This window comes from Schistocerca serialis, chromosome 3 (assembly GCF_023864345.2).
Source record: "Schistocerca serialis cubense isolate TAMUIC-IGC-003099 chromosome 3, iqSchSeri2.2, whole genome shotgun sequence".
NCBI classification, from domain to species: domain Eukaryota; kingdom Metazoa; phylum Arthropoda; class Insecta; order Orthoptera; family Acrididae; genus Schistocerca; species Schistocerca serialis.
In genome coordinates, this window is record NC_064640.1 from 647,747,311 (window position 1) to 647,768,761 (window position 21,451).

The window sequence follows — 21,451 nt, forward strand, 5'->3', positions numbered from 1 at the left end:
GGTCAGCAGCACAAGGTCGACGATATAAAGTCAGTTCGCGGTAAAATTATTTCTGTTACTGATAAATCAGATATATCTACGGTATTCAACAATCATTTGCTGAGCATTGCTGGTGAATTAAATAAAAATTTAGTTTCTACAAGAAATCGTATAGCTTTCTTGGCAAATGCCTTTCCGAGATTGATGTCTGAAATACTCCTCTGTGATACAGACAAGAGGGAGATTGAGTCAGTAATTAAATCACTGGAGACTAACATTTCTCATGGTTATCATGGAGTGTCTAGCAGAGTATTAAAGTACTTTGCTGCACATGTTAGCCCCGTATCTAGCCATATTTGTAATTTTTTCTTTAAGAATGGTCAGTTTCCTGAGCGATTAAAGTACTCACTAGCAAAGCCGCTTTATAAAAAGGGAGAAAGAGATAATGTAGATAGTTTTAGGCCTATTTCTATGCCATCAGTGTATGCAAAAGTTATTGAAAAGGCCGTGTATGTAAGGATAATTGATCATTTTATATCACACGATTTCCTATCAAATGTACAGTTCGGCTTTAGAAGTCGTTTAACAACTGAAAATGCTATATTCTCTTTTCTCTGTGAGGTACTGGATGGGCTAAACAAAAGGTTTCGAACGCTTGGAGTATTTTTTGATTTAACTAAGGCATTTGATTGTGTTGATCACAAAATATTGCTCCAGAAGTTGGATCATTACGGAATATGGGGAGTAGCTCACAACTGGTTCACCTCTTACTTTAACAACAGGCAGCAAAAGGTCATTATTCACAATGTTAATAACGGCTGTGTTGTGGGGTCTGAGTGGGATCAAGTGGGGGGCGCCCGAGGGATCAGCGTTGGGGCCACTCCTGTTCCTTATTTATATATATGATACGCCCTCTAATATTACGGGTAACTCTAAAATATTTCTGTTTGCTGATTGACATTAGCTTGGTAGTAAAGGATGTTGTGTGCAACATTGGCTAAAAAAAAAATGGCTCTGAGCACTATGCGACTTAACTTCTGAGGTCATCAGTCGCCTAGAACTTAGAACTAATTAAACCTAACTAACCTAAGGACATCACACACATCCATGCCCGAGGCAGGATTCGAACCTGCGTCCGTAGCGGTCACGCGGTTCCAGACTGAAGCGCCTTTAACCGCACGGCCACACCGGCCGGCTGTGCAACATTGGCTTGGTTTCATATAGTGCAGTACATGACCTAAGTTCATGGCTTGTAGAAAATAAACTAACGCTAAATCACAGTAAGACTCAGTTTTTACAGTTTCTGACACACAATTCAACGAAACCTGACATTTTTAATTTTACAGAACGGGCATATGACTGGTGAAACTGAACAGTTCAATTTTCTAGGTGTTCAGATAGATAGTAAACTATCGTGGAAAGCCCACGTTCAGGATTTTGTTCAAAGACTAAATACTGCAATTTTTAATATTCGAACGGTATCAGAAGTGAGTGATCGGTCGATACGAAAATTAGTCTACTTTGCTTATTTTCATTCGCTTATGTCGTATGGTATTATATTTTGGGGTAACTCTTCCCATACTAAAGGGATATTTTTGGCTCAGAAACGGGCGGTTCGGGCTATAAGTGATGTAATTTCACGAACCTCTTGTCGGCCCCTATTCACGAGTCTGGGTATTCTGACATTGGCCTCTCAATATAATTATTCCTTACTGTCATTTCTTGTTAACAGTATTAGTTTATTCCCAAGAATAAGCAGCTTTCACTCAGTTAATACTCGGCAGAAATCAAGCCTGCATTTGGCTCGGACTTCCATAACTCTTGTGCAGAAAGGTGTGCAGTATACTGCTGCATCCATTTTCAAGAAGCTACCACTCCAGTTCAAAAATCTTAGCAGTAATCCACGCGCTTTCAAATCGAAACTGAAGAGTTTCCTCATGAGTCGCTACTTCTATTCTGTCGAGGAATTCCTTGAAAAATTAAGCTGATTCTTATTGTATTGTTGACTGCGTTTGCTTTAACTTGTGGACTGACTTTTTTCTGGTTCATAAACATTTATTTTTATCTGTTATTATTTTTATGTTGTAATTTAATGTACTGACACGTTCCATGACCTTGGATATTTGCTCCTCAATTTGGTCCTACGGAACTTGACGTGTAAATAAATAAATAAAGGGCTGATCAATGCAACGGTGTTGATGTCCAGGATAGGTTTATTATGAAGTGACAATTCCTTCCTTTCCTCCCTTAGTTACCGTAACTCTACTTAGCTCTGAGCTACTTGATTTGTTCTATTGCAAAAGATCTATCGTCATCTTCATACTCAGAAGTCGGTCTGATAGCAGTTGGAAGTGAAAGACATTCTTCTGGAACCTACCTACCCATGTTTCTTAGATGACTTTAGTGTGGGCTGGGAGTGAGGAGTGTCTGCTGAGGTTGGGTGTTGTGCAGCTGAAGAAGACCCATGATGGTTACAATGACTGTTATTGAGACTTGTTTGCTATCATTTGCTGGCGGTACAGCTGAAGAATCCCTGATGATGGTTACAATGAATTCTGTATTGAGACTCGCTCGCTATCAGTTGTTGGCGATGCAATGAATATGACGGAGTTTCTACAGTGCGACTGTCTCCGGCTGCTGACAACACGTTCTGTTGCTGCTGCCGCGTCATCAAGTTCCTGTGTCTCTTGGCCGTAGTGAATGAGACTGACGGCGGCGGTTACAAAGTCGTTGGGCTGCGTCATGCTCCAGGCTCCTAATCATACTGATCTTCTGTTGATAACCCACGGAGGGCGGAGATGGCTGGATCCTCACGTCATATTCTTGCGATGACTGTCAAGTTCAGGATGCACCTGGCGTTCAGATGCTAAGGTGGAAGGCAGCATTTCGTGTTTCGACGTTGGCAGAAGCGTCTGCATTCGCGGAGCGATGTAGAGAAGCACAGGTTTCACGTCACATAACTGCTCAACTGTTTGACGATGAAGAACTGTTCTACAGGAATTGTTGTAAATTATTTAATATCAACAGATTAACGCCTCGATTGATGGGAGTCGTCTGTAATGTAACATTTTTCTTTCTTTTCTCTACTAGTCACTTGTGTAACAATTGCATCTACAACGGTTCAGCTGTCTATATGTCTATATGAACTGCAAATTATTCCAAAAAAATTATGGTCTGAGACATTTCTGGTCTGATTGAAGTACTTAAAATTCACACGTGTGCACTTTTGGCTTTGAGCTATGCAGCGCCACTTCCTTTTGTCACGGTACGTCTGCTTATTCACTGATTCGCACACCATGGCTGTACGTTGGGGGTGTGTGTGGGGGGGGGGGGGGCGGGGGGGGGGGAGAGGGTGGGAGTGTGCGTTGTTATAAGAGGTCTTCTTGCAGTAAAAATTAATAACTTTAATATTTTTTTAAAAATACTTGCAGTGTCCCTTAGCACCTAAAATTTTGATAATGAATTTCCTGCATGAAATATTTCAGGGTGGGTTTCGACATGCCGGATTGGGCCGTTCCCTTGTCAGCTATGTAGTCCGGCGATCTACACGAGTTGGACCATGCCCCGCCCAGTCAGGCCGCGAGATAGTAGCAGAAATTAGCAACATGCACGAGTCTGCTCATTGTTGCTCTAGTATCTTGGTAGATTTATATTCATATCATTTCTGTACACATAAAGTTACTCGTCCCATGGAAAAAAACGTTTGGCGAAATCTTTGTCTCGGTATGTTCAACCTTATCTTAGATGTTATTGATGTCCAGAGACCTCAAGGTCTACAACTAACAACGTCATTTAATATCCAGAACCTCCTTTCAGTATCCTGTACGTTTGATACCGTATTCTATCTAATTTTTGGTGTTATAATTTTCACAAATGGTAGCGTACATTCTTGATCATGGCTTATTGTGTTATTTTGAATTATAATACCCAACACATGCTCAGCCCTTCATTAATGTTAACATTCCAGCACTAGTTGACCGGTATTTTTCCTATTTAACTGTCTTTATCCACATTGAAATGACTGTGTGTGGTTTAACACGGCAATCATCTTTTCTGTTTTATAGGTTGTCATAAATACTATCGCATTTATGTCGTTGGCACCAGAAGTAGAAGAGGCCGTGTTTTCAGGAACAATGATTAGTAAGTATATACCGACTGTTCTTAAAAATAAGTTTCTTGTTCTTGCACTTCCGTATTTTATTTCATCATCATCACCACACCATTATTATTATTATTATTATTATTATTATTATTATTATTGAGTATTAATATTTTGCACCACCACTGCAGTCTGATTACGTTCGCAGTGGTTAGTATAAACGTCACCACTGTCGTGAAGAATACGGCAAGTGCCACAACCTGATTTCCCAGAAACTTGGCTTAGTGGAATAGGGGTCAAAATAAGCAAACGTATGTCTTGGCTTACACGTAGATACAGGACTGTTTCTGAGAAAGCGCCGCTCACAATTTCGGAGGTACTTTGTCTGCCTGTTAGCGAATAAACAGTTCAGCCAATGCGATGGCACAGTCACTAGCGTCGCGACTTCACGCTTTTGCGGCCCATGTTCGGAACCCGATTATCACTATTTTTGTTTTTCATTTATCTATCCATGTTTATTTGCGATTGTTTTCGGTGAAATTCCTGTACTGCATGTGGATTCATAATCAGTTGCAACCTCGAGGTTTTCGATAAAGTTATGCGTGGTTTGACGCGAAATTATAGCCAACGCTTGAAATCGTCAGGAATTTTAACGACCGTTCTTTTCCAAATGAGATTCATACGAAGAAATATCACTGTGGTAAGCCTGCCTTCAAGCAGTGGTCGTGGTGTTTGGAATTTCTATTTTCGAATATTTCTGCGGTCAGTATCATCCAAGGGAATGCGCCAAATCTTCTTGGAAGAAAAACATAAGAATAAAATATAAAATTTGAGAACTTCTATAAGAATGAAATATAAGGATATGAGATTTTAGGAAGATTGTAACCCCTGAAAATACTATACACACGTATATTGTATAATAAATCTATGACACTTATTGTGAAACTTCTTGTAATTTTACAACTTGATAAGCAACATTCGTGTAGTAAGCTGCTATGGACATGGACAGATAAATGAAGAAAATAAAATAAAAACAATAATCGAGTTTAGAATATGGGGCGCACAAGTGAGAGGCAGCGACGCCAGCCACTGTACCATCAAACAGTTGGATATTATTTCCAGCTAAAACACTCCTAAATTACCTCGAAAGCTTTGACTGTCTTTTTCTCAGAAATACTCTAGTATATACGGATATGTTGAGATACGTGTTCACTTATTTGGACTCCTCTTCCACTGAGCCAAGTTTCTGGGAGATCAGGTTATGGCATTTGCCGTTCCCACCTCAAGGGGTAAGATTTAGTAGGCTGGACGTTTTCATGTTGCCTTTCACACTTCTACGCAATGTTGAGTAGCCATTCCAAGGCGACTGAGTAAGCACTTTTTATATCCATTTTGTTGTAAGTGTTGGCCCATAGCCAGGGAATGTGTATATGCAGTCTGGTAACAAATATGGAGGAGTCTGTTGCAATCTCAAGCTTCGGGTCAATCTGCGAGATGGAGTGACGGGTTGGTACACTGCCTGTAAAAGGCAGTTATCAGAGTTCACGTCACTTATAACCAACACCTTTTAACTTCTTTAGAAGAAACTGAAAGAATAATTTGAAGCTATCCATATGAAGTTGATAATGATTTTGAAATTGGGGTACACGACAGCCTGAGTACCAGCAGGTGTGCTGCATTCACACAAATACCACTGTGCTCCTAGTTAGTGAAAAAAAATTTCGAAACTAAGTTGCCTGGGTTCATGATGAATCTTTCTAATTATTAGATAAGAAAGTACAGCCTTTTGACTTTTGACCTTGGTTCACAATTTCTATTTTACACAACCTCGATTACTCGTTACAAACACAGTGTCTGGTGTTGCTGTTTAAAAGATGTCATTCATTTCTTCAGGACTACAGTGAAACGAAGTATGTACAACCATCACGTAATTTAAGCTGTTACTTGAAATAACGCGTAACACAGGAAGGTTGAAAACGCAATAACACAATCTGCTGCTTCAGATCACGTTCAAGTTTCGTGGAAGGATTTCAAACGGCCCCCAGTAGTACCACCCCGTATACCGGGACAAAAACTGCGGTCGCACTACAATCCTAACGCACTACAATACTAACGAAATAGATCACTTTCAATTAGGTTGCAGTCTGTAAACTATGTGGGAATCAGTGGCTCATGGTATGGGTGGTTCCAGTGACGTCCTTTATGCGACTTCCTGAGACATTTCCGTGTCGATTCTGAGCGGCAGAGTGTCTGAAATACGTATGTCGGCCACCGCGTGATTTCAACGCCGGGCGTCGCGGTTCTGACCTACATTACGGAGGCATCAAAAGAAAGGACGAAATGTGGGCAAGAGAGGGTGTGACGACCCTTCCATTTATGTGACATTAACACACCTTACACGATACATAAACTTCTGAGATACGGCCTTTTCTCCGCATATGAGGAAACCTTGCTGTCTGTAGAGACGCCGAACCTGAGTGTGGCGCCGCAGGGTGCCTAGCTTTTGTATCATCACAGAGGAAGGTTCTACGCACATTTGAGCAAAATTTCCAACTTCTGCGTTGCAATGGAAGACAATTACGGAGTTTCAAAAAGTGATCCTTTAATTGTGTTACACAGTGTAAATTAATGATTTAATACAGTTTCTCACTGCACTATATTGGAAATGGGTTAATTAAATTTCAGATTACACATAGAGCTTTTCATCGCATTTGTTGAAAACAGGGCACTATTTACAACACAATAGAGGGTCAAGGTATCCTTAAATGGTTAAAACCATGTTACCACAAGCGTGTTAAGTGCTAGTCAAAATTAAACATTCATTAACACCCACTAGATGACTGTTTGGGCTCTTAAGCCGATGTAAAGAAAACTATAATCTAAGGCATTTCATCAGTTTTGACAATATGTAAGGATGGAGTTTTAGGTATAGATTATGTAACTGAAGGGCACATAGTGCGTTAGAGAGGTGGGAGACATTAACCAGATCATCATTGACGCTGAAAATAGCTTAAAACAAACACAACCTTTAAATGTTACTGTCTAGAAACCAACCGTAGATATTCTGGGGATGTCTAAATACTGCACTCAAGACAGAAAATACAAATATTTTAATCCTTGAAGTATGAAACGATTTTTCTTCTCTCTTCACATCTGGATACAGCTAGAAAAGCTAAAGGAAGAACTGGGTGATATAGTCCGCTATTCCCACTCAAACTATGCTGATCGTTCTTGCAATTTGTACCTAAATATCGTCCTTAAATTCTGTGAAAATTTCTGAAACAGCCTGTCCTGTAGTAAGGAGTGTCCTATTGTCAGTATTGTGCACTGAAAAACTTTATAGTGAGCATGTAATCTATTTAAGTTTCATCACCTATGTGCCATATCATCATTTAATCTAGCTGTTGTATGTTTGATCTTGACGTCTAAGGAGTAATCAGAAAGTCTCCGTTCGAAGACCACACTAATCTTTTACCAACGTGTCAGTGCTTCTGACCCCATCATCTGATTTGTGCGGGGTTGCATATACGCTGCAGAAAAGCCCTCTAACTGAAACCTTTTATCACTTTATTTCATAGCACACCAGAACGCACGACTAACATCTTTGAGAGAGTGATACAGTAGTAGTGTGAAATCAGAATATAAGCTGAAACTATGGTGGCGTAATATAAGAAGTTGCAAAACAGGACAAAATGTGTGTTCTTTTGTGCAAGCGTCATTCAGTATTACATACAGTAGTAAATGTTGCATATTGCCAAAACATTATTAATGAACATTGACATCCAGATATACGTTATGATGTCAACACATTGATTTGTTTGTAATGTAATTATAGAAGAAACAATTTTTTTTCTGTTGTGAGGGGGCAGTATGTGCAATCTGTGGCAACCATGCCACCTTCGACAGGATCAGTTGCGGATAGTCACTGACGTGGAGCCCAGAAGGAAAACAACAGGTGTGCAGGGCCGATGTCTGTATATAACAGTAAAATGCCACATGTCTGTGGTGGCAGTTCCAATCAGCTACAGGATTGCAAGTGTCAACACAAACGATAAACAGGCTCCATGAATAACAATTACGTGCTATGAGACCTCTCAAGCCCCCCCCCCCCCCCCCGCCCCCCACTAAACTGGATTTGGTGAGGAGCTCATGTCTCATGGCCATGAAATCAGTTGTGGACTAGGGAGCAGTGGAACACGACAACACACTTTTCTGATGAGATCAACATCAGTGTAAACCTTGACAATACTGATATTCGTGTGTAGAGGCAACTTGAGCAATATTTACACCCTAAATGTATTGTAGAACACCACCTTCATCAAGGCAGTTCTGTCATATTTTTGGGTGGAATCATGTATGGCCGCAGGACACCCCTTGTGCCAGCACATTGGAGGACGACTGGTTTCAGGTATCAGAACAACATTCTTGCGAACATTGTGGCTCCATTTGGTGAACATATTGGAGCAGGATTGACGCTTATGGGCGACAATGCACCTCCCCATCATCGCAACTTTGTGAACAGTTTCCTAGTGCAGCACATAGTCAGTTGGATTGAATGGCCTCTGTATTCTCCAGATCTCAGTAGCTTTGACAATACTGAGCCCATGCTAAAACGAGCAGTGTTCAAATCTTCCTGTCCCACCAGAGACCTTACAGGGATTCACAGAGGCCAATGGAATGGTACAATATCCCACAGGGTTACCTGAATAATTTGGTAAGGAGTACTCCTATGTGTATTCAAAAGTGGCTCCAATTATGAGGAGGGCCAATTGGTTTATAAATAATGAGTTGAGCAAGATGAAAGTGAAAAGAAACTGTAGAGTTGAGTGTGAAATCATTTGTAGGGTTCTGTTTTTGTTTGTGTTTATCAAGTGGAAATGTGTTAGCTTCTTTATTTTTGTTTCCTTATGACTGCACATGACAGAATAAAATCAGTTTTGTAACCTGTTATGTTCAGTATTGCCATTCAAGCAATGTGCATCATTTATTTTGACTACTGTATGAATACCAAGTTGACAAGAATCTAAATAAAGGGAACAGTATTTGTTAATATCTAAATTATAATGAAATATTTAAATATATGTAACTATAAAATATTGATTTAGATAAATGTGACTTGTTCATCTTAGACTACTAAGGAATGACCAGACACCCGGAATTACACTTTTGACCTCACAGTCAAGGGATTTCTTTCAAGTCAGCAGCAGGATTACAGCTAGCAGCTGCAGAGTCTGGTGGTGGCAGCCTCCAGACTCATTTCGACTCAAAGACTCGCAGAGATGCCCCTCATTGCTGGCATCTGTCAGACTGCATACTGCTAACTAGAAATGAGTCATATTTATATGGACTTGGCCTGTCCTTGTTTCACCAAGGCATCATCCCTATCATGGAAGCCATAACAGAGCCACAGCTCAGATGTGAAGCAACCATACCACAAACATCACAGTGGCTCAGCCTTTCTGCTGTGTCAATGATATTATGGCTTGTTTCCTCTGATGGTCCAGGACATGTGGTAAAAGGTTGATGCATTAGGACAGTGCTTGTTGCATCAGCAAGTCACTTCTGATGTAAGCGAGTAGATGATATTTGGCATCCCTCCCCACTTTCATAGATTTTAACCGTTTGTAATAATTGGGGTGGATCCAAATATCACCTATTACTAAAAAAAATTTCAACTGAATCCCATCAACAAATCTGGTAAAAAAGTCAGCTAAAGTACAAATTTAGTTCGTTTTGGAAATGATTGAAAATGAGCTGATTATAAATTGTAACTGAATTTGAAAATGATTGAAAATCAGTTAGTTATAAATTTTTAACTTAATTAAGAAAACCTGGACATAAAATTTAAAAAAAAATAAACTTAATTAAAAACAATAAGTTATCTCCTCATTCTGGCATTCAAATATTCACAACCTATACAAAAAATTAACTCGAAATTTTTCATTTTTAAAATTAAATAATTTATTTTTATTTTTACACAAATCTAGTATATTTTTAAACTTCTAAACTAGCTCCCCAAATTTAACATTCAAATATTCCCAAAGTACATAAATTGGTTTATTTCATTTTTAAAAACTAATAAAATATTTTCTTTATTTTAATCTATTAAATTTTTATATCAATGTATTAAATTTCATATTTTTATTTTTTAAATCTATTAAATTATTTTCCTTATAAATGAATGAGCAATTAAACAGCTTCACTGTGCCTGAATGCCCCACCTATCATGAATCTGATGACTGTTTTAAAATAAACTTTACTGTGGTTCAACTTCATGACTATAATATAAGAAATAATTTAAGGGGATAGTATATATTGTGGAAAGATAATTTAATTAATCTTATAATTAAGCACACCATTTTCACTGATAGAAGAATCATAAGAAAAAACTGGAAAATGTTACCTATTGCTAATAGTGAAAACAGTCCTGAAGTTTTCAAAGATGAACCTAAACTACTGAAACAAATATAGGAATAAAATCTTGAACGTATGACAGTCAACAGTTAATAAATCTAAAATTTGTTCAACATATAATTTGTTAAGAAAAACCTATAAACACATTTGGGAAAACAAAAAATTGGAAAACAGTTAATCATTACACAGTTTACAAAACATCTGAAAATATTACAACCTACATATTTCGAAAACAGTATAGACTTAGTTGAGCCTAACCGTTTATTAAATACTTCAGAACCAAAAATTATGAAACAAATTAAATGATATTTAAAATTAAATAGTGGCTTCAAAATAAATTTCTTATTTTATAGTGGAAACAGAATGCAGACCAAAGACAAAATTATGGAATTTGGGCATGAAATGCAAAGTTATAGGACTGCTAGATAAAAGGATATGTCTCAAAAAATTTAAGAAAGAAAACAAAATATTTTAACACAAATGTCTAATTTTCAAATACATGGATCAGAATGGACATCAAATAGTACTTTTGGATTGCATTTAGCAACTAATAGATATGTTCCATTAAGAAGTCTATCTTATATTGAATACAAAAAGAGGGCCAAGCAATTTAATATTAATATAAAATTAATGATCAAAATGTTTCCTTTGGTCTATAACATTAAATACAGTAGACAGTAAAAATGCAGACGGAACAAGTGATTATAAAAACTTCAGTACAGAGCTTGAAGAAAATATACCTAACATTTCGTTTCCTTTTTCAGTTCAAAATATTGTAATAATAGTAATTGATATATCTATTAATGATTATTTCATTGATGAAAGATATCTAGCACACCCATTGAAACAAAATGTAAAAAAGATATACATCTTAATTAATTATATTTTAACGAAGGAAATGTACCTCACACTACTTTTGGGTAGAAAATTTAGCTAGACTTGCTTTTAGACAAATTAACAACAATGATAATATTTGGGAATTTCATTTCAATGATAAAGTAGTAGCAGATGATTACTCAAGAAATTATTTCATTAATGATCCAGTAAAAGCAGAAATCAGGAGATGCTGAATACAAAAAATTAAAAAATTATCAAATTACACAAAAAGGTAAGTTTGTTATTCATGCAGATTTGAAGGATTGTTATTAAAATAAATGATAAAATATCTAGAATTGACATCAAGTGATATTATTAATAGCTACTACAGGAAATAATTAAAGGGTTGAAAAAGTAAATCTATCTAATTAAGATTAAATAAACAAACGTTTACTACAAAATTACAACATTTCAAAAACACGAACGAAGTGGTTTATGTTATTATATTAAATAAATGATCATTATGAAAATCATGTAGTATATTGACAAATAAACTGCATTACAAATATGTAGAATCTATCAAATCAAAGTTGAAGAAATAGGCAAACTTTATTCCGAAGGAAAAGGAATGAAATCTTGAACGTATGACAGTCAACAGTTAATAAATCTAAAATTTGTTCAACATATAATTTGTTAAGAAAAACTTATAAATATATTATGTAATAACTGAAATCTAAAACTAAACAGTCCAAATTTTGAACCAGTTATGTACATAATTTATCTGGTTATTATTCTCATTTATTTTGAAAATAAATTGGCTACAATGAAACAGAGACTTAACACCAAATAATGAAAGTAGATATATTAGCTTGAGCAAAGAAATAGAAAATTTGAAACTGAGATTTACTAATATATTTCAATTTAAGGCTTCAAGTGTTGAGAAACTAACTTCAACTATAAAAAACATATGAAATATTTAAAAACATTTCCCTGAATATCTAATAAATTAGTAACTAAAAGGATCTTATCCTTATGATTGTGTATATGTAGCTGAGAAAAATTTTAAGAAAAAGAATTTCCATGAAAAGAAGAATTTGATAATAAATTAAATGAATGGAACATTAGTGTGGAAGACTATAAACATGCTAAATTAATTTTGAAAACTTAATACAAAAAATTTAGGAGAATATCACGATTTAGAAAAACTTGTATAAAAGCTCATGATTTAGACTGTTGTTGTTTTACTGCTCTAGGTTCATCTTGAGATTCAAAGTTAAAAATGACATTAAAACCACTTAAATTTTTAGAAGATTATGATATGGTTGTAATTATTGAAAAAGGCATAAGATATTGTATATCCCCTGCAGCAAATAATTAATACATGGAACACTGTGGTAAAACTATGTCATCGATTTTATAATATATTTAGACGTAAATACTTTATATTGTTATGCTATGGGTCAATATTTGTCATATGAAGATTTTGAATGGTTTGAAGCAAATTCGTTTGATTCTAAAAAGATAAGTGAAATTTCAGACACTTCTAAAATTGATTATATACTTGAAGCAGATTTAGAATACCCAAAAAATTTACATGACAAACGTAAATATCATACTCTTTCCCCCAAAATAAATTTGTGCAAGGAACTAAAGGAACAAAACTATTAACAACTTGAAATAGTAAAAAAAATCATTCGGTATAGAAATTTTCAAAAAATATGCCTAGGGATGAAATTCTCAACAATCACATAATGTTTTAAAATTCAAGCCATTTGGTTGGTTAAAAAGTACATAGTTTTAAATTAGGAAATGCGGAATAAAGCAAAAAGTTATTCTGAAAGAGATTTCTGCAAACTGATGAATAATTCTGTACTTGTGAAGTCAATAGAAAATATAACAAAGGGAGTAGATATAAAATTAGTTTCAGATTCAGATAAATGTTGTAAATTAGTTGCAAAACAAATGTTTAAAGGTAGGACAATGTTTAATGAAAACATAGTTGCTAACATACAAATGAAAATAAAACTTTGGTTAATAAACCTATTTATATTCGAATGTGTGTATTTGATTTATCAAAAGAATTAAAGTATAATTTTCGCTGTAATTTTATGAAACCGAATTATGGAGAACAGGCTGAATATTGTTATCAAGGCACCTACAGTTGTATCTGTAAGAACTGAAGATTTTTATAAAGACAGGATATCAATAATTGATTATTTTGATACTAGTGATTATTCAGAAGAAAATATTTATGAAATACCTAAGGTAGACAAAGTAATAGAAAGAATGAAAGATGAATGTAGTGCAAAAATGATTTTCTGGTTTAAGATTTATGATGTATGCTTATGTAGTAGTTGATAAAGAAGAGAAAAAGTCAGGAGGACAGAAATGTGTTGTTAAAATAAAGTAAATTTGGAAGATTATAAAAATTCTTTATTGAACAATAAAATGGATAGAATTATGATTTTAATATGAATCTTGAAATATGAAATTTATTCCCTTGACAAAATCTTTATGTCCTCACGATTGTAAAAATTGTGTCTCAAAATATAAAAGAGATGCATTACCATATGGACACTATAAAATAAATTATTCTTCCCTGACAGAATTTTCTATTTAACTTTTATTAATAAAATAAGAAATCTGAATTAAAAGTATTGTAAATTTTCTCATTTTTAATATATTCTAGAATGTATTTTTTCTATTTACATATGTATTTTACCTTACAACAACAACTTAAATCTATCATTTCTGGGCAATTTATATGATTATGCATTTGTTTTCTTCGTTTTTTTAGTATATGTTTTCATGATTTTTAATTAATAATATTTTTCAGTGTACTTCATTCAGAATTAATGTCAATTGTTCTTTGTAATGATATTTAGAAACGAATTTTAAACACACACACACACACACACACACACACACACACACACACACACACACACACACACACACGACATTTATCATACAGTTTTTGTGATATTATTTTAACAAGTTGAACACAGTGTTCTACAATCATCTCTTGTGCATTTCCATGCTGTAAAATTTTCAATTAAATTTTCAGCCCAAAATTCTTTTAATGGTAGCTTACATTTATTTAGAAAAATATTTAATAGAAACAACAAAAAAATAAATTTCAACATTAATAATAATGAAGAAGAAAAATAAAAATTTCAAATAACTTTTTGTAATAAACGAATTAACATACTAAAGGCAATAAGTTTGTAATTAGTAATGAAGAATTATTTATGTTAACTGATGGAAATAATGCTTGGTTTAAAACATAGGGAGTAGCAGAAATATTAATTTATAAAGATAAAAATCAAGATGGTAGCAAAAATATTGCTGAATATAATATGACTATTTAAGAAAATTTAAAGGCATCCAAAAGACAGAGTTAAAAGTAATGAAAAAACTATGTTCATTAATGAATCTAGTATATATATTTTTTAATTTTATCTTCTAGAAAAAAGGAAACTACATATATTTCATAATGGGTTACTAATGACATCTTATGATCACTACGAAAACACGGTGAATGTAAAATTAGGAAATAAATAATAAATTCATAAACAAACGAAATAGAACACACATATAATTTTATACAACAAATTCAAAAAGTAAATAAAATGTGAAATAAGTAACAATGAATGAATGAATAAAAGAATGAAGAAGTAATTAAATTAGTGGATCGAAAAATTGAAAATGAAAGAGAAACAGTTAATACCACTTCAGAGAAGATAAATGTAGAAAATGATGAAATAGAAAGAATATTCCCAAACACGATTTCTTAAGGGCCAGCATTGTTATTGTAAGATTATATTACTATAATGTTAGATATAATTATTATATTATTAGGACACAAAGAAAGAGATATCAAAAACAATTAAATAAAGATAGAAATAGACTCCCTAAGTGTGAAAAAATGTTAAGACTTCGTTCTTTCCGAATTCAATGAATTTATATCATAGAGTAGTTGAAAATTTAAGAATTGAATGTCATTCCACATTTAACATGTTGCATAAGCCACAAAAGTTTACTGTTGACATAGCAAATCCTACCTTTTATGATACTAGCTTTTAATTTTAATGTTAATCTTCAAACATTTTTAATTCTAATATTATTCCCTTTCACAAATAAATTTTAAATATTTTCTTGTTGTTGTTGTTGTTGTTGTTGCCTTCGGTCCAGCGACTGGTTTGATGCAGCTCTCCATCCAACTCTATCTTGTGCAAGCTTCTCCATCTCCCAGTACCTACTGCAACCTACATCCCTCTGAATCTGCTTAGTGTGTGCATTTCTTGGTCTCCCTCTACGATTTTTACCCTCCACGCTGCCCTCCAATACGAAATTGGTGTCCTCTTGATGCCTCAGAACATGTCTTACCAACCGATCAGTTCTTCTAGTCAAGGTGTGCCACAAATTTCTCTTCTCCCTAATTCTATTCAATATGTCCTCTTTAGTTATGTGATCTACCCGTCTAATCTTCAGCATTCTTCTGTAGCACCACATTTCGAAAGATTCTATTCTCTTCTTGTCCTAACTATTTATCGTCCACATTCACTTCCATACATGGCCACACTCCATACAAATACTTTCAGAAACGACTTCCGAACACTTAAGTCTATATTCGATGTTAACAAATTTCACTCCTTCAGAAACTCTTTCCTTGCCATTGCCAGTCTACATTTTATATCCTCTCTACTTCGACCATCATCAGTTACTTTGCTCCCCAAATAGCAAAACACATTTACTACTGTAAGCGTCTTATTTCCTAATCTAATACCCTCAGCATCACCCAATTTAATCCGACTACATTCCACTATCCTCATTTTGCTTTTGTTGATGTTCATCTTATATCATCCTTTCAAGACACTGTCCATTCCGTTCAGCTGCCCTTCCAGGTCCTTTGCTGTCTCTGGCAGACTTACAATGTAATCGACGAAACTCAAACTTTTTATTTCTTCTCCATGGATTTTAATTCCTACTCCGAATTTTTCTTTTGTTTCCTTTACTGCTTGCCCAATATACAGATTGAATAACATCACGGATAGGCTACAACCCTGTCTCACTCCCTTTCCAACCACTGCCTCCCCTCAAGTCTTATAACTGCTAACTGGTTTCTGTACAAATTGTAAATAGCCTTTCGCTCCCTGTATTTTACCCCTGCCAACTTCAGAATTTGAAAGAGAGTATTCCAGTCAACATTGTCAAAAGCTTTCTCTAAGTCTACAAATGCTAGAAACGTAGGTTTGCCTTTCCTTACTCTATTTTCTATGATAAGTTGTAGGGTCAGTATTGCCTCATGTGTTTCTACCGGAATCCAAACTGATTTTCCCCAAGGTCGGCTTCTACCAGTTTTTCCATTCGTCTGTAAAGAATTCGCATTAGTATTTTGCAGTTGTGGCTTATTAAACTGATTGTTCGGTAATTTTCACATCTGTCAACACCTGCTTTCTTTGGGATTGAAATTATTATATTCTTCTTGAAGTCTGATGGTATTTCGCCTGTCTCATACATCTTGCTCACCTGATGGTATAGTTTTGTCAGGACTGGCTCTCCCAAGGCCATCAGTAGTTCTAATGGAATGTTGTCTACTCCCGGGGCCTTGTTTTGACTCAGGTCTTTCAATGCTCTGTCGAACTCTTCACGCAGTATCATATCTCCCATTTTGTCTTCATCTACATTCTCTTCCATTTCCAGAATATTGTCCTCAAGTACATCGCCCCTGTATAGACCCTCTATATACTCCTTCCACCTTTCTGCTTTCCCTTCTTTGCTTAGAACTGGGTTTCCATCTGAGCTCTTGATATTCATACAAGTGGCTCTCTTTTCTCCAAAGGTCTCTTTAATTTCCCTGTAGGCAGTATCTATCTTAACCCTAGTTAGATAAGCCTCTACATCCTTACATTTGTCTTCTAGCCATCCCTGCTTAGCCATTTTGCACTTCCTGTCGATCTCATTTTTGAGACGTTTGTATTGCTGTTTGCCTGCTTCATTTACTGCGTTTTTATATTTTCTCCTTTCATCAATTAAACTGAATATTTCTTCTGTTACCCAAGGATTTCTACTAGCCCTCGTCTTTGTATCTACTTGATACTCTGCTGCCTTCACTACTTCATCCCTCAGAGCTACCCATTCTTCTTCTACTGTATTTCTTTCCACCATTCCTGTCAATTGTTCCCTTATGCTCTCCCTGAAACTCTGTACAACCTCTGGTTCCTTCACTGTATCCAGGTCCCATCTCCTTAAATTCCCATCTTTTTTCGGTTTCTTCAGTTTTAATCTACAGTTCATAACCAATAGATTGTGGTCAGAGTCCACATCTGCCCCTGGAAATGTCTTAGAGTTTAATACCTGGTTCCTAAATCTCTGTCTTACCATTACATAATCTATCTGATACCTTCTAGTATTTCCAGGATTCTTCCATGTGTACAACCTTCTTTTATGATTCTTGAACCAAGTGTTAGCTATGATTAAGTTATGCTCTGTGCAAAATTCTATCAGACGGCTTCATCTTTCATGTCTTTCCCCCTCTCCATATTCACCTACTACGTTTCCTTCTCTCCCTTTTCCTACTCTCGAATTCCAGTCACCCATGACTAATTTTCGTCTTCCTTCAGTACCTGAATAATTTCTTTTATCTCCATCATACATTTCATCGACTTCTTCATCATCTGCAGAGCTAGTTGGCATATCAACTTGTACCATTGGAGTAGGTGTGGGCTTCGTGTCTATCTTGGCCACAATAATGCCTTCACTATGCTGTTTGTAGTAGCTTACCTGCACTCCTATTTTTTTATTCATTATTAAACCTACTCCTGCATTACCGCTATTTGATTTTGTATTTATAACCCTGTATTCACCTGACCAAAAGTCTTGTTCCTCCTGCCACCGAACTTCACTAATTTTCACTATGGTTGTGAATATCTAAGCTAATTTATAGGAAAAATTATAAATTTTTAAAGAATGAAAACAAGATTATTTTGTATATATTTATATATTTATATTTTCAAAGTTAATGTTCCTTACATTTTTCAGGCACATGATTTTTTTATTCAGTTAAAGTTTATAATTAACTGATTTTCAACCAATTCCATATTTGGTTAAATTTACAATTTACTATTTAACTGATGATAAAATCATTAAAATTTCTATTTGGATTTGGTTGAACATGTTTTTGTAGCAATGTGTTGGTATTTGGTTGAATTATTTTTGGTATTAATAGATGATATTTGGGGTCCCTCCATGTACCATAAAAAGTGGGGTACTATTGCCAAATGTCATCTACTTAAGCGCGTGGCCAGCTCCAATGTGACTTGCTCCCATGGTATGGGACAATGACCAACTCTTAGCCATACATGAGCACCAATTTTGCTTTTTGTGGCCAGAAGAGTGTAGGCCAAGATTTCACAGTATATTTCACTTATTGCCCCTCCCATCCAGCTCATGTCCCTCTCAAAAGAACATGTGACTACTCACAGGGGCTATAAACTAGGAACAGGTTGCAGTGAACTTTGGAATGCAAACTGGGAAGAGGATACACGATAAGAAGCATACGATGTATCGTTGTCTCTCTCATACCGGTAAATTGAAGACTTGCAACTGTATGATTGACAGAAATATAAATGAGTGGTGAGATAACAATTAGTTATTCATACTGATGTATTTTGAAGATATATAAGATGAAATTTCGGTTATGAGGCCACAATACATATCATGTTCAACATCATTTTCGTATCTCTATAGACAAATATAATAGAATGTTAAATGTCCAGTTGTTTAGATAAAAAGTGGACAAGGTTGAGACACTAGTTGTCATCGTTACATTGGGAAGAAGTGAAATTGGTTTCAGTTGTTTATGGTCTTGTTGCTGAAGATAGTCCAATTGATCAGCAGCAAGACGTTTCACTATGTGATAGGCTCTGAGCACAATGGGACTTAACTACTGTGGTCATCAGTCCCCTAGAACTTAGAACTACTTAAACCTAACTAACCTAAGGACATCACACACATCCATGCCCGAGGCAGGATTCGAACCTGCGACCGTAGCAGTCACGCGGTTCCGGACTGCGCGCCTAGAACCGCTAGACCACGGCGGCCGGCCACTATGTGATTGATTGGAATTCAGGATAAAGAGGAGCTTGTGAAATCTGTTTGATAAATTATTTCATTAATATTTCGAGATGGAAGCCAGAATGAAAGAGAAATTGTTAAACATTGATAAAGGAGTCTGATACTCAACTGTGGGCGATCAAGACGTCAGATGCAACGCTGATTTGATTTCAGGGTATTATGACAAATAAAACCACTGTTCAGAGCATCTAAAGAAAGCGACTAGTGGGGCATGGAAATATTGGGCAGAAAACTGAATAGTCTAAACGGTTGGAAACTCAGAAGCATTGCATTTATCAGTGGTAGTGAATCTCAGACCTCATATAGCACTACACAATAGGTTAACAGATAAAAAGTGAGAGAGTAAAATGGAAACCAAGTGTGAATTCATTTCTAGCACTCTTGTTGACCTTTATCATCACTCCATTAAGTTCTGCATGGTTGTTTAAATTCATATTAACACTATTACAGCAGCAGACAGTAATAAGATGGTTTTTCTTCAGGATGATTACTTTTGAGACCTTTCAATGTTTTTGCTTTTGCATAAACATATTTATAATTTACAATTAAGAGTACAAGTACAGCAATAGCCTCTATAACAAATAATTAATATTACATCTATGGAATGTGTGACCTTTTGTTAACATAAATGTAAGAAGTAAATCATGTTGTTGCAGTGTTGGCTGTCCTCTACATTTATGGAGCCAGCATCATTCTTGTACTTCCTGACATGATTCGGACACCACTGGATGAGTGAAGACAATTCTAGAAGGATATGAAACTAACAGGTAATTTCCAAACAGTACTAAAAACGTTAATTTTGTGGTGTTTCAATCATAGTACATATTTCAGAACTGAAATGTTGTAATTAGTGTACCCTGAGCGCTATCAAGACAAAGAAGTTCAACTCCTTTCACAGTCATTGACACATAAACATAAAGACTGGGGGATCAACTGAAGTGGATATCATTGAGATCACATAACGTCAATGGTTTGCAAGTAGAACAGCATACATTAACGATGTGTTTGCAGTCATTTAGAAAGGGATGCGTCATATTTATCTTTCATTATCTCAAGCTATAGTGCTACATCCATATGGAGTCTTTCGAAGCAGCATCTCCATCAGCATCTCCAGACTAAGTTGAGAGGAGAGCAATGGACTGCACATAGTTCCAATCTTTAACAGTGGAGAAACTGAAATGCTTTATTCATTGTCCAAGATATATCTATTACTCTTATAATAGTTTTTCAAATGACATGGTAATATAACTCATGTTAAGGACAGTTGTTTGTCAATTTCTCTCTTCAAAGAAATGTACTGGTAAACGTGAAGGCAGAGGCTTCAGTCGCTTAAGCAGACTGGTGTCCTCATTTTAGTTTTTCAACTATTGAGAATAGTCAAAGTCTCATTATATCCTGATTGTACTAAGTGCAACATTGTTTGAAATAGTTAAAAGATTATAACCCATTACATTATATTAGCTGAGCAAACCAAATTTATATCAGAATTTTAATACGATGGTCCTGGGAATGGATTATATCAAACGTTCAGTAATCATTTCTCACGCAGGATGGGCTAATTTCAGTGATCCAGGGGATGTAGGAAGATGGCTGAGTGCATATGGTGGGGAAACCTTCCGATTGTATAATGAAAGCAGATGAAATTTATTCATATGCTTCCTTAAAGTGAGGTGGTTTTTCCGATAAATATTATTGGTAAGGGAACTTTACGCAGAGGAGGTAATCCGCGGATGCGGAGTGTAACGAGCTTTAACATTCATAATATCCAAACATTTACACTGACTACACTGTTTGCATTTGCCTACTGAGCCTTGATTCTCCCCAGGCATCTACCTCTTTGTTCACACGACGTCAATGGGCACGAATGTCTTTCGTAAGAGCTCCAAAATTACGGAAATCACATGCTGAGAGATCGGGACTGTAAGAAGAATGTGTAAAAGCTTGGCAGTGAAAATACACACATCAAAAAATGTTTTGCATCACCTCGGTTCCAAGAACTGTGGA

At 35.6% G+C, this 21,451-nt stretch overlaps 1 long non-coding RNA gene across 1 annotated transcript in view; it reads left to right on the top strand.

The window, feature by feature from the left end:
* Window positions 1–20,209, top strand: part of LOC126469551 (uncharacterized) — a 112,683-nt gene extending 92,474 nt beyond the window's left edge. The window contains exons 3-4 of the long non-coding RNA XR_007586011.1: window positions 4,044–4,119; window positions 20,104–20,209. This is a non-coding gene — a long non-coding RNA (uncharacterized LOC126469551). The remainder of the gene's footprint in view (window positions 1–4,043; window positions 4,120–20,103) is intronic.
* The last annotated feature ends 1,242 nt before the right edge of the window (window positions 20,210–21,451 follow it).